We start from the raw sequence: 14,416 nt of genomic DNA on the forward strand, positions 1-14,416 counted from the left end.
CCGTTTACCGTGTGGTATAAATAACACAATAACATTATTCAGCGGGTTGTTAAGATTGCAACGATACCAAATTTGTATAGTTTTTGTATGTTTTACTACTTTTACACAGTAAAAAACACTTTTTTTTCAAAATTATTTGTTTTTGTGTCTCCATATTTGAAGAGCCGTAACGTTTTTATTGTTCCGCCGATGCAGTTGCATGAGGGCTTTTTTTTTTTTTTTTTTTTTTTTGCGGGATGACTTGTAGTTTTTATTGGTACCATTTTGGAGTCGATACGACTTTTTGATCACTTTTTATCACATTTTTTTTAAAGCGGGATTCACAGAAAACAGCAATTTTTCCATTGTTTTTTATTTAATTCTTTACAATGTTCACCGTGCGGGTTAAATAATGTAATAGCTTTATAGTTGCGGTCGTTATGGACGCGGCGATACCAAATATGCGTAACTTTTTTACTTTATTTTGTTTTTTAATAATAAAGCAGTTTGTAAGGAGAAAAAGTGGGTTTTTCATTTTTTTTTAAGTTAAAGAGGCTCTGTCACCAGATTTTGCAGCCCCTATCTGCTATTGCAGCAGATAGGCGCTGCAATGTAGATTACAGTAACGTTTTTATTTTTAAAAAACGAGCATTTTTGGCCAAGTTATGACCATTTTTGTATTTATGCAAATGAGGCTTGCAAAAGTCCAAGTGGGTGTGTTTACAGTAAAAGTACAAGTGGGCGTGTATTAGGTGCGTACATCGGGGCGTGTTTACTACTTTTACTAGCTGGGCGTTCTGACGAGAAGTATCATCCACTTCTCTTCAGAACGCCCAGCTTCTGGCAGTGCAGACACAGCCGTGTTCTCGAGAGATCACGCTGTGACGTCACTCACTTCCTGCCCCAGGTCCTGCATCGTGTCGGACACATCGGCACCAGAGGCTACAGTTGATTCTGCAGCAGCATCAGCGTTTGCAGGTAAGTAGCTACATCGACTTACCTGCAAATGCCGATGCTGCTGCAGAATCAACTGAAGCCTCTGGTGCCGATGTGTCCTCGCTCGTCTGACACGATGCAGGACCTGGGGAAGTGACGTCACAGCGTGATCTGCCAGAAGCTGGGCGTTCTGAAGAGAAGTGGATGATACTTCTCTTCAGAACGCCCAGCTAGTAAAAGTAGTAAACACGCCCCGATGTACGCACATAATACACGCCCACTTGTACTTTTACTTTTCAACACACCCACTTGGACTTTTGCAAGCCTCATTTGCATAAATACAAAAATGGTCATAACTTGGCCAAAAATGCTTGTTTTTTAAAAATAAAAACGTTACTGTAATCTACATTGCAGCGCCGATCTGCTGCAATAGCAGATAGGGGCTGCAAAATCTGGTGACAGAGCCTCTTTAACTTTGTTCAACTTTTTTTTTTAACTGATTTACTAGTCCCATTAGGGGACTATAATATGCGATTCTCCGATCGCATTTATAATACACTGCAATACTTCTGTATTGCAGTGTATTAATGCCTGTCCATTTAACACGGACAGGCATCTTCTAGGCCATGCCTTTGGCATGATCTAGCAGGCATTCACTCCAGGCAGACCTGGGGGCCTTTATTAGGCCCCCGGCTGCCATCAGAGACAGACACTCGGCAATCTTATCGCCGGGTGTCAGTGGGATGAGAGGGAGCTCCCTCCCTCTCTCCAAAACCACTCAGACGCGTGCTCGCTATTGAGCACCGCATCTGAGGGGTTAAACGGGTGAGATCGATACTAATATCGATCTCACCCGGCAGAGCAGGGACGCCCCCAGCCCTCAGCTGCCACTAGCAGCCGAGAGCAGGGAGATTTAACGGCTCCCTGCTCTGTTTACTTATCCTGATGCCGCGACGTAAAAAGGCTATTGCATCAGAATAAAGCCCGTTAGTGGCTGCCGTGAAAAGGCGTATTGGTGGTCACTAACGAGTTAACGGTACATGCGTTTATTTTGACGTGTTTTTTATGTATTTTTTTTTTTAACACGTCCAATCTTTGTTTTTTCGTTTTTTCCTCCCCACCTTCCAAAAGCCATAACTTTTTTTTTCCGATGACATAGCCATATGAGGGCTTGTTTTTGTGGGACAAGTTGTAGTTTTTCATGGCACCATTTATTGTACCGCACAATGTACTGGGAAGCTGAAAAAACTTATTTGTGGGGTGAAATGGGCAAAAAACAGCGATTACACCATCTTTTGGGGGATTTTGTTTTTACGGCGTCCGTCAGGTGGTGAAAACGACATGTTCACCTTATTCTACCGGGGGAGCTGATTACAGCGATACCAAATTTATATGTTTTGTTTTATGTTTTACCACTTGTGCTTAAAAAAAATTGTTTTGTGTCGACACATTCGGAGAGCCATAACTTTTTTTTATTTTTCCGTCAATTGAGTGGTATGAGGGCTTATTTTTTTGTGGGGCGGGCTGATACCATTTTGGGTACAATTGACTTTTTGAGCACTTTTTATTCCATTTTGACGGCGTAGTTGACCAAAAAAATAGCAATTTGCGTGTTTTATATGATGTTTTTTTTTTGTTTTTCACGGCGTTCACTGAGCAGGTTAAACAGCGCTATATTGGGGTAGTTTGGACTTGTACGGACACGGCGATACCAGTTATGTTAACTTTTATTTTGATTAACCCCTTCCCGACATTTGACGCATGGGTACGCCATGGAAAGCTAGTGCTTCCCGCATTTTGCCTTATCCATACACCAAAAGTGTGGCACCGGCTCAGAAGCTGAGCCGGTGCCATCATCGCCGCATGTCAGCGGTGTATTAGAGCTGTCATCCTGCTGTAATGGTGGGGACCGAAATTAGCTTCGATCCACGCCATTAACCCCTTAAATGCAGCGCTCAAACGCGATCGCTGCATTTAAGGTGTTTGCAGCTCATCGGAACCCCGGCAATTTCAGGAGCTGAGTCGGCGTCATCAGTGGTGGATGTCAGATGTATGTTACAGCTGACATCCATCTGTAACGGCAGGAACCGGAGCTAGCTTCGTTCCCTGCCATAAACTCCTTTGATTCAGTGATCGAAAGCGATCGCTGCATCTTAGCGGTTACTAGCAGATTGCCAGCCCTGACAGGCAATCAGGACTGGCGACTGCTGCTATGGCAACAGGAGACACAATGGTCTCCTGCTCTGTCATTACGGAAGCCGATTAGGCCCCACCAGGAGGTGAAGCCTAATTGGCTTGCTGTCAGTGAATAACTGACAGATCTAATACATTGCACTACGTAGGTAGTGCAATGTTTTAGAAAAAAAAAAAATCAGACAGTTGGACCTTCAAGTCTCCTAGTGGGACTTGAAAAAATTGTAAAAAAAAAAAGTGAAAAAAGTAAAAGTTTGAAAACATAATAAAAGTTTCAAGTAATAAAATAAAACACAATCCCCCTGTTCCCTAATCAAGTCCTTTATTATTGAAAAAAATAATAATAAACCATACGTATTTGGTATCGCCGCTACCGTAACGGCCTGAGCTATAAACATTTTATATTATTTATTGCACGCGGGGAACAGCGTAAAAAAAAACGTAAAAAACTTTACCAGAGTTTCTGTTTTTTGGTCACTTTGCCCTACAAATATTGGAATAAAAAGTGATCAAAAAGTCTCACGTATCCAAAAATGGTACCTATAAAAACTATAACTCGTCTTGCAAAAAATAAGCCCTCATACACCTCCATCGACGAAAAAGTTACTGTTTCACAACTTGGCGACAGAAAAAATACATTCTTTTTACAAAAGTAATTTTATTGTTTCAAAAAGTTGTAAAACATAAAAAAGTCCTATAAATTAGGTATCGCCGGAATCGTACTGACCCGCAGAATAAAGGTAACATGTAATTTATAACGCATGGTGAACGCTGTACAAAAAAGTATGCAGAATTGCTGTTTTTTGGTTATCTGGCCTCTCAAAAAATAGGATAATAAGTGATGAAAAAGTCGCATGTACCCCAAAATGGTACCAATAATAACTACAGCTCGTCCCACAACAACCAGCCCTCATACTGCTACGTCTATGAAAAAATAAAATTAGTTAAAGAGGCTCTGTCACCAGATTTTGCAACCCCTATCTGCTATTGCAGCAGATCGGCGCTGCAATGTAGATTACAGTAACGTTTTTATTTTTTAAAAACGAGCATTTTTGGCCAAGTTATGACCATTTTTGTAGTTATGCAAATGAGGCTTGCAAAAGTCCAAGTGGGTGTGTTTAAAAGTAAAAGTCCAAGTGGGCGTGTATTATGTGCGTACATTGGGGCGTTTTTACTACTTTTACTAGCTGGGCGTTCTGACGAGAAGTATCATCCACTTCTCTTCAGAACGCCCAGCTTCTGACAGTGCAGACCTGTGACGTCACTCACAGGTCCTGCATCGTGACGGCCACATCGGCACCAGAGGCTACAGTTGATTCTGCAGCAGCATCAGCGTTTGCAGGTAAGTAGCTACATCGACTTACCTGCTAACGCCGATGCTGCTGCAGAATCAACTGAAGCCTCTGGTGCCGATGTGTCCTCGCTCGTCTGACACGATGCAGGACCTGGGGAAGTGACGTCACAGCGTGATCTGTCAGAAGCTGGGCGTTCTGAAGAGAAGTGGATGATACTTCTCGTCAGAACGCCCAGCTAGTAAAAGAAGTAAAAACGCCCCGATGTACACACATAATACACGCCCACTTGGACTTTTACTTTAAACACGCCCACTTGGACTTTTGCAAGCCTCATTTGCATAAATACAAAAATGGTCATAACTTGGCCAAAAATGCTCGTTTTTTAAAAATAAAAACGTTACTGTAATCTACATTGCAGCGCCGATCTGCTGCAATAGCAGATAGGGGTTGCAAAATCTGGTGACAGAGCCTCTTTAAGGCTCCAATAAGTCGGGAAATAAAAAATATGCAGTTGTGCGGCACGAGGGGAACATTTCTTCTGTTTCAAGATGCGATTTATCAAGGCTCTAAAATTAGGGAACCAAGAAGGGGCCAAACATATCTGCTTGAAGCGACGGTGCCCGTATAATACCAGGACAACACTTCCCAGCAAAGTTCCCCAAACTGCAAAGGTGCCGAGTGTGGACCAAAAGGGGAATAAGAAAGGACATTTATCAGTGCGACAACGGCCTGTGCATTAAGGATTCCTTCACAGCGTAACACACATCTATGAATTATTTTATTGTTTTTTAACCCATTATTATACCACCTGACTATGCCCCTGATGTACCCTGCCCAGCTTACATATGCCCCACATTATAAACGGAAACACAAGCAATACTAAAACAAATCTACTACCAAGCAAAATCCACGCTCCAAAAGCCAAATGGCGCTCCCTCCGCTCTGAACCCCACAGTGTGCCCAAACAGCAGTTTCCTTCCACATATATGGCATCGTCATACCCGGGAGAACCCTTTTAACAATTTTTGGGGTGTGTGTCTCCAGTGGCATAAGCTGGGCACGACATATTTGCCACTGAAATGGCATATATATGGAAAAATATAAATTTTTACTTTGCACCATCCGCAGCGCAATCATTTATGGAAAAGACCTGTGGGGTGAAAATACTCACTACACCCCTTAACAAATGCCTTGAGGGGTGCAGTTTCCAAAATGGGGTCACTTTATTTTTATTATTTCACATCTGAGCCCTGCAATTGTGAACCAATACTTTGTAAATCGCCAAATTAGGCCTCAATTTTACATGGTACGCTTTCACTCCTGAGCCTGGTCGAATGTCCAGTCAAAAGATTAGGGCCACATGTAGGGTGATTCTAAAACCGGGAAACACTGCATAATAATTAGAGAGCTGTCTTGTTATGGTGGCACAAGCCGGGCACCACATATTGGCATATCTATGGAAAAAAATCAAATTTTCACTCTGCAACATCGATTGCACACTAATTTCTGCCAAACACCTGCAGGGTTAACATGCCCACTAAGCCCCCAGGTGTATGCATTGAGGGGTGTCGTTTCCAAATAGTGGTCACTTCTGTGGGGTTTCCACTGTTTTGGTCCCACAGGCGCCCAGAAACCAATCCAGCAAAATCTGCACTCCAAAAGCCAAATGCTGCTCCTTCTGTTCTGAGCCCTGCCGTGTGCCCAAACAGCAGTTTATGACCACATATCGGGTATTGCCGTACTCTGGAGAAATTGCTTGAGAAATGTTGGGGTTCTTTTTTTCTTTGTTGAGAAATTGAAAAATTTTGAGCTAAAGCTACGTCTTATTGAAGAAAAATATTTTTTTTTATTTTCACTGCCCAATTCTAATAAAATGTATGAAACACCTGTGGGGTCAAAATGCTCACTACACCCCTAGATGAATTCCTCAAGGGGTGTAGTTTCCTAAATGGGGTCACTTTTTGGGCGTTTTCATTGTTTTGTCCCCTCAGGTGATTTGCAAACGTGACATGGCCTCCGCAAACCATTCCTGCTAAATGTGATCTCCAAAAGCCAAATGGCGCTCTTTCCCTTCTGAGCCCTGCCGTGTGTCCAAACAGCCATTTATTACCACATGTGGGGTGTTGTTTTACTCGGGAGAAATTGCTTTACAAATGTTGTGGAGATTTTTCTCCTTCAGTCCTTGTAGAAATGAGAAAAAAATTAGCTAAACCTACATTTTCTTTGAAAAAATTAAGATTTTCATTTTCAGGGCCTAATTCCAATAATTTCTGCAAAAAAACTGTGGGGTCAAAACTCTCACTATACCCCTAGATAATTTCCTCAATGGGTGTAGTTTCCAAAATGGGGTCACCTGTGGGGGTTTTCCACTGTTTTGTCCCATCAGGGGCTTTGCAAACGTGACATGGCCTCCGCAAACCATTCCTGCTAAATGTGAACTCCAAAAGCCAAATGGCGCTCTTTCCCTTCTCAGCCCTGCCGTGTGTCCAAACAGCCATTTATTACCACATGTGGGGTGTTGTTTTACTCGGGAGAAATTGCTTTACAAATGTTGTGGAGATTTTTCTCCTTCAGTCCTTTTAGAAATGAGAAAAAAAATTGCTAAACCTACATTTTCTTTGAAAAAATTAAGATTTTCATTTTCAGGGCCTAATTCCAATAATTTCTGCAAAAAAACTGTGGGGTCAAAACTCTCACTATACCCCTAGATAATTTCCTCAATGGGTGTAGTTTCCAAAATGGGGTCACCTGTGGGGGTTTTCCACTGTTTTGTCCCATCAGGGGCTTTGCAAACGTGACATGGCCTCCGCAAAACATTCCTGCTAAATGTGAACTCCAAAAGTCAAATGGCGCTCTTTCCCTTCTCAGCCCTGCCGTGTGTCCAAACAGCCATTTATTACCACATGTGGGGTGTTGTTTTACTCGGGAGAAATTGCTTTACAAATGTTGTGGAGCTTTTTCTACTTCAGTCCTTGTAGAAATTAGGGCAAAATATCGCTAAACCTACATTTTCGTTGAAAAAATGTAGCTTTTAATTTTCACGGCCTAGTTCCAATAATTTCTGTAAAAAAACCTGTGCGGTCAAAATGCTCACTATACCCCTAGATCATTTCCTTGAGGTGTGTCGTTTCTCAAACGGGGTCACATTTGGGGGATTTCCACTGTTTTGGCACCGCAAGAGCCCTTCAAACCTGACATGGTGCCTATAATATATTCTAAGAAAAATAAGGCCCCAAAATCCTCTAGGTGCTCCTTTGCTTCTAAGGCCGGTGCTTAGGTCCAGTAGCACGCTAGGGCCACATGTGGGATATTTCCTAAAACTGCAGAACCTGGGCAATATATATTGAGTTGCATTTCTCTGGTAAAACTTTCTGTGTTACAAAAAAAATGGATTAAAAATTTATTTCTGCAAAAAAATATGACATTTGTAAATTTCACCTCTACTTTGCTTTAATTCCTATGAAACGTCTAAAGGGTTAAGAAACTTTCTAAATGCTGTTTTGAATACTTTCAGTGGTGACGTTTTTAAAATGGGGTGACTTATTGGGGGTTTCAAATATATAAGGCCCTCAAAGTCACTTCACAACTGAACTGGCCCCTGTAAAAATGGCCTTTTGAAATTTTCTTGAAAATGTGAGAAATTGCTGCTAAAGTTCTAAGCCTTGTAACATCCTAGAAAAATAAAAGGACGTTCAAAAAACGATGGCAATCTAAAGTAGACATGTGGGGGATGTTAGTTAGTGACTATTATGTGTGGTATAACTGCCTGTGTTACAAGCAGATACATTTAAATTGAGAAAAATGCAAATTTTTGCAATTTTTCGCTAAATTTTTGTGTTTTTTACAATTAAATACTGAACGTATCGAGCAAATTTTGCCAGTAACATAAAGTCCAATGTGTCATGAGATAACAATCTCAGAATCGCTTGGATAGGTAAAAGCATTCCGAAGTTATTACCACATATAGTGAAACATGTCAGATTTGAAAAATGAGGCTCGGTCAGGTAGGTCAAAAGTGGCCAAAGCGGGAAGGAGATAACATTGCTTAAAGCGTAGCTAAACTTTTGCAAAAAAAAAAAAATTAAACTGCTATTATGTCCCTCTATGTGACTTCATTACTCTTAGCAATTTTTTTCACTTCAAAGTACCTTTTTTGCATCTTTTTTTCTTGTGAAACCGTCCACATCTATTTTCTCACACTTCCTGATTCTGGCCGGTTGCTGGGGGCGTGTCTTACTGTGTGTGATGTTACGATTTGTCTGTATCTTTCATGGGCAGTGAACTCTGAAGTGATAACTACAATGCTGTGAGCTTGCGCTGAGCTACAATACTGTGAGCGTGCGCTGAGCTACAATACTGTGAGCGTGCGCTGAGCTACAATACTGTGAGCTTGCGCAGAGCAACAAAACTGTGAGCGTGCGCTGAGCTACAATACTGTGAGCGTGCGCTGAGCTACAATACTGTGAGCGTGCGCTGAGCTACAATACTGTGAGCGTGCGCTGAGCTACAATACTGTGAGCTTGCGCTGAGCTACAATACTGTGAGCGTGCGCTGAGCTACAATACTGTGAGCGTGCGCTGAGCTACAATACTGTGAGCGTGCGCTGAGCTACAATACTGTGAGCGTGCGCTGAGATACAATTCTGTGAGCGTGCGCTGAGCTACAATACTGTGAGCTTGCGCTGAGCTACAATACTGTGAGCGTGCGCTGAGCTACAATACTGTGAGCGTGCGCTGAGCTACAATACTGTGAGCTTGCGCTGAGCTACAATACTGTGAGCTTGCGCTTAGCTACAATACTGTGAGCGTGCGCTGAGCTACAATACTGTGAGCGTGCGCTGAGCTACAATACTGTGAGCGTGCGCTGAGCTACAATACTGTGAGCGTGCGCTGAGCTACAATACTGTGAGCAGTGGCGTAACTACCGCCGTAGCCGTAGCCATGGCCGGAGGCTCCGCTACCAGCCGCTATGGCTGCTACAGCGCTACGCCACTGAACACTACGGCAGAGCAGGGAGGTATCTCCCCGCTCTGCCATTAAACAAAAGACATGTATCCCCTATCCACAGGATAGGGGATACATGTGTGATCGCTGGCATTGATAGGGAGATCGGGAGACTGAAAGTCGCCTGAAGTTCTCCATCACAAACCTCGGACTTCCGGGGTCTGTGTCGGCAGCTCCGTAGAAATGAATGGAGCGCCGGTCGTGCTTGTGCGCATGCGTGACCAGCGCTCCTTTCATTTTTATTGAGCTGCGCAGACGCCGGAAGTCAGAGGTTAGTCATGGAGAACTTCAGGGGACTTTTAGTCCCCCGTTCTCCCTATCGCTGCCAGCGATCACACATGTATCCCCTATCCTGTGGATATCCTGTGGAGAGGGGATACATGTCTTTTGTAGGACACACTGTAGGTCACATTTTTTTGGGGGGTTGGGCACGCTGCATGGCGTTCCCTACAGGGGGGGCTGTATAGCGTTCCCTACAGGGGGGGCTGTATGGCGTTCCCTACAGGGGGGCTGACTGTATGGCGTTCCCTACAGGGGGACGACGACTGTATGGCGTTCCCTACAGGGGGACGACGACTGTATGGCGTTCCCTACAGGGGGACGATGACTGTATGGCGTTCCCTACAGGGGGGGGGACTGTATGGCGTTCCCTACAGGGGGACGACGACTGCATGGTGTTCCCTACAGGGGGACGACGACTGCATGGCGTTCCCTACAGGCGTTAGCGCCATACAGCCCCCCCTGTAGATAACTCCATACAGTCCCCCCTGTAGATAACTCCATACAGTCCCCCCTGTAGATAACGCCATACAGCCCCCCCTGTAGATAGCGCCATACAGCCCCCCCTGTAGACAGCGCCATACAGCCCCCCTGTAGATAACGCCATACAGCCCCCCCTGTAGATAGCGCCATACAGCCCCCCCTGTAGGGAACGCCATACAGCCCCCCCCCCCCCTGTAGTTTTTCTTTGTCACTGGCAAGTGCAGGGAAGAGAAGACAGGACGGCAGGGTGCTTGCGGGGGGGGGGGGGGGGGGGGGGACGACGAAGACGGACGGAGCAGTCCTAGTCTTATCTGATGCTAATTAGCAGCTCAGATTACAGTGTCCTGAGACTCTTTGCCGGAGCGAAGGGGGGAGAATCACCCAGGCACAGAGACCAGTGCGCACAGAAAATTCATCCTAATGACTGGGAAGTAAGAGAACAGCAGTGCATGCAAGTCCATCACCAGCCTGACACAGCGCGGAGTGCGGCAGTGTGATTATCCTGGCTCCTCCTCCTTAGTACAGCCCAGTCAGCGTTAGTGTGGCGAGGGGGCCAGTTAGGCAGGATTCACACGACCGGGTCGCGTCCGAGCCCGAGTGCCGGCCGGTAAAATCGGCCATTCTGCCCGGCCGGTTTGCATAAAGTTATGCATCCGTGCCGGGCCGGGCAGATCCGGACAGTGACATCAGCGGCAACTCCTGAAGGGGAATCCCCATGTGTTCAGGGATTCCGCTTCAGGAGTTTCCCCTGATGTCACTGCCCAGATATGGACAGAGACATCAAGCGCTCTGTCCAGGAGCGGAATCCCCGAACACACGGGGATTCCGCTCCTTCAAGGAGCTAAAGTGCGGCTAGCACATAGCAGAGCGGGGAGATACCTCCCCGCTCTGCTATAGTGGCGTTGCTACAGTAGTAGCAGCCGCAGCAGCAGCTGCTGCAGCTGCTAGCGGCGCCATCAAAGGTGTCGCCGGGCCAGGGCGCTTTTAAAACAAGCAGGAGAAGGGAGCCAGCGCAGCGCTCCCTTCCACCTGCTGTACACCCCGGCCCTGCCACACCGTGTACAGCGATGCCATCAACTCCTCCTCCTCACATGCACTCTGCGCTGTGAGGAGGAGGAGATAGAGCGCAAGAGCCGGAAAATCCGGCCGTCACTCGGGACACATCCCGGTGATAGCCGGGTATTACCCGGCCCCATAGACTTCTATGGGAGCCGGGCGGCCGGGTACCCGGGCGAAAATAGAGCATGTCCTATTTTTTGACGGGCGGTTTTCCCGGCCGTCAAAAAAATCGGTTGTGTGAATAGCCCCATTAGGGGTCTATTATTCCTAATGCAGCCGGGAGCCGGCCGATTTATGAACGGCCGGCACCCGGCCGGGAAACCCTGCCGTGTGAATGAGGCCTTACAGTACAGTGGACAGGAGGAAGAGGGGACAGGGAGGGGGAGCCAGACCTGCGCTTCTGCTACTGAAGCGCCTCTCACACACACTATAGTCCGTACAGCAGCAGAGCTCATCACAGTCTCTTCCATGTGCTCTGCTGCTGCAGGTAGTGTATAGAGGCAGAGAGACCTTCCTGACGTCAGGATGGGGCCACTGATATATTCACTGATATATTCACACGGTGTACAGATTTCTGCTAGCAACAGGAGAAATACAAGAAATAAAATGTGGTAGAAAAGTGTCAGAGTGGCCATTTAAAACACATATAACACAAAAAGGAGCCCAAATTCATTAATAAAGTATATTACAAAACATATTTATATTGCACAAGCTGCTAGACAATAAAAAGTTGATCGAACGTTTAGTTACGCTTTAAGGGAAAATGTTTGTTTGTTTTTTAAACTTTTAATTATTTAAATTTTTTTGGAACATTAAAAAAACTTTAAGGCCGGGTTCCCACTTGGCGTAAATGCTGCGGAAAATCCACGTTTACAGTACCAGCAAAGATTTAGTAAATCTCATGGCCACGCTGCAGAAAAAAACCGCAGCGTAAACGCTAAGAACTTGACCTGCGGTGCGGAATTTAATTCCGCAGCATGTCAATTCATACTGTGTTTTTATTAATTTTCCGTTGCGGGTTTTCTCCATTGAATTCAATAGGGTTGCAAAACCCGCAACAGAAAGCAAAGCATTTCGACCTTTGAGGCGTAATCACAGCGTTTACGCCGCAAAAATCGCAAAGTGGATTGAGCGGTGTGAGGGCTTATTTTTTGCAAGACGAGCTGTAGTTGTTATTGGTACCATTTTTCGGTACGTAAAACTTTTTGATCACTTTTTATTAAAACTTTTTTGCACGCTAAGGTGACCAAAAAACAGCGATTTTTGTGTTTTAAATTTTTGATTTTTTACAGCGTTCACCGTGCGCATTTAATATCGCTGTATCGTAATAGTTCAGACTTTTTACGGACGCAGCGATACCAATTTTCTTTCTTTTTCTTATTTTTTACATTACTTTAGAGGAAAAATCGGAAATGTTTTTTTTTTTTAACTTTTAATATTTATTAATTTTTTCACTACTAATTTTATTAAACTTTTTTTTTTACTAATAAATGGTACAATATACAATATATATATCGCTGGTACAATATACTGCAATACTAATGTATTTGTTTTTTTTCTTGCCGCGATCTGTGCCACAAAACTAGCGCATATAAATATGCGCGAAACCTGGCCGTTATTTTTGGGTGGAAAAGTATGCAACCATAGGTTGAGCGTGTTATACCCAGCGGGGGCACACCACTTATTAACACTGGTGTTTTATACTTCAATCGTAAAGGGAATGTGTCGCTAGAAATTTTTTTAAATTTTTTTTTTTTTTACAACAATTATTATTTAAGTGATTACACATTGTTTTAATTTTTTTACAAGTCAGGAAATATTATAAATTAGATTCTCATTTATAACATTTCCATGTGCTAATCTGTAGGGGAGAAAAAGAAAAAAATGCACGGCGCCACCATAGTGCAGATAAAATAATGTTTAAAAGAAAAAAACAAAGGTGAGGTATAAGCTCGCCTATAAGAGTCAGTTCGATGTCGTAACGCGTAGCCTATCTGTTAATAAAACATATTTATTTATATACTTCGATGTTTTAAACTTCATCTTAGCAGCGCCGTTATAGGTCCAATTTTGGTCTTTTTCCTCACCATTTCCACGTGCTGGCCACTAGAGGGAGCAGTTCCCAAAATTGCAGCATGGTAAATGTGGTAACGCAACCTCATTGATTTATGCTGCAAATTTGGGGTGGACACACTCTCCTCTAGTGTCCTCACACAATCCCCCCTCTCTTATTCTGGCTAGTACCAGGAGAAGGAAAGGTTTGAATCTTCAAACCTCCTACACTGTGTGCCGCCATTTTCTGAGCGACTGCACAGTGTAGGAGGATTAGATACAGGGCTCAGCAGACAGTATAACACAAACAAACACGAACGTAAAACACACATCACATACACGAACATAAATTACCTGTTCCTGCTGCCGCCTCCGCTCCTATTCCTTGCGCCTTCGCTTCCTTGAACATATGGCCGGAAGCTGCGGCCGGAAGTCGTCATCTTACTGTCCGGCAGCGGCTTCCGGTCCACATGAATATGGCGCCGGATTTCACTCTGCGAATGAGCTTCGTTTTGGTCTGTGTGGGAGCGGCGCACGCTTCAGAGAATGGACCGGCTCTCGTTCGCATTCTCTATGGGGTTGTATGTGCCGTATTCCATCTCTGTATGTGTCATTAATTGACACATACAGAGATGAAAAAAAAAAGGCAGCCCCCATATGTGTGTGTGTGTGTGTGTGTGTGTGTGTGTGTGTGCAGCACTATGTGTGTCTGTATGTAGCAGAGCTGAGTGTGTTTGTGCGTGCAGCAGATCTGAGTGTGTGTGTGTGTATAGAGAGCTCAGTGTGTGTGTGTGTGTGTGTGCAGTAGAGCTGAGTGTGTGTCTGTATGTAGCAGTGCTGAGTGTGTGTCTGTATGTAGCAGTGCTGTGTGTGTGCGCAATATCTGATGGGGGGTCTGACTCCTGCCAATCAACGGTTTTCAAAGGGCTGCGGCAGAAATATGGATTCTATTTTAGGTTTCTTCTATGTGATTAAAAAAAATATTTTAAACGTAAAAAAAAATTATTGCTTTTACTCCTTGTCAAACACTGAAAGCCCGATAATAGTGAGGGTATGTTGACACGCAGTGGTTTCAATCTTATTTCGGGGCGCTTACGCCTCGAAAAACGCCTGAAAAAACGGAACCTGAACGCCTAC

Source organism: Rhinoderma darwinii, chromosome 2 (assembly GCF_050947455.1).
Source record: "Rhinoderma darwinii isolate aRhiDar2 chromosome 2, aRhiDar2.hap1, whole genome shotgun sequence".
Taxonomy (NCBI): Eukaryota; Metazoa; Chordata; class Amphibia; order Anura; family Rhinodermatidae; genus Rhinoderma; species Rhinoderma darwinii.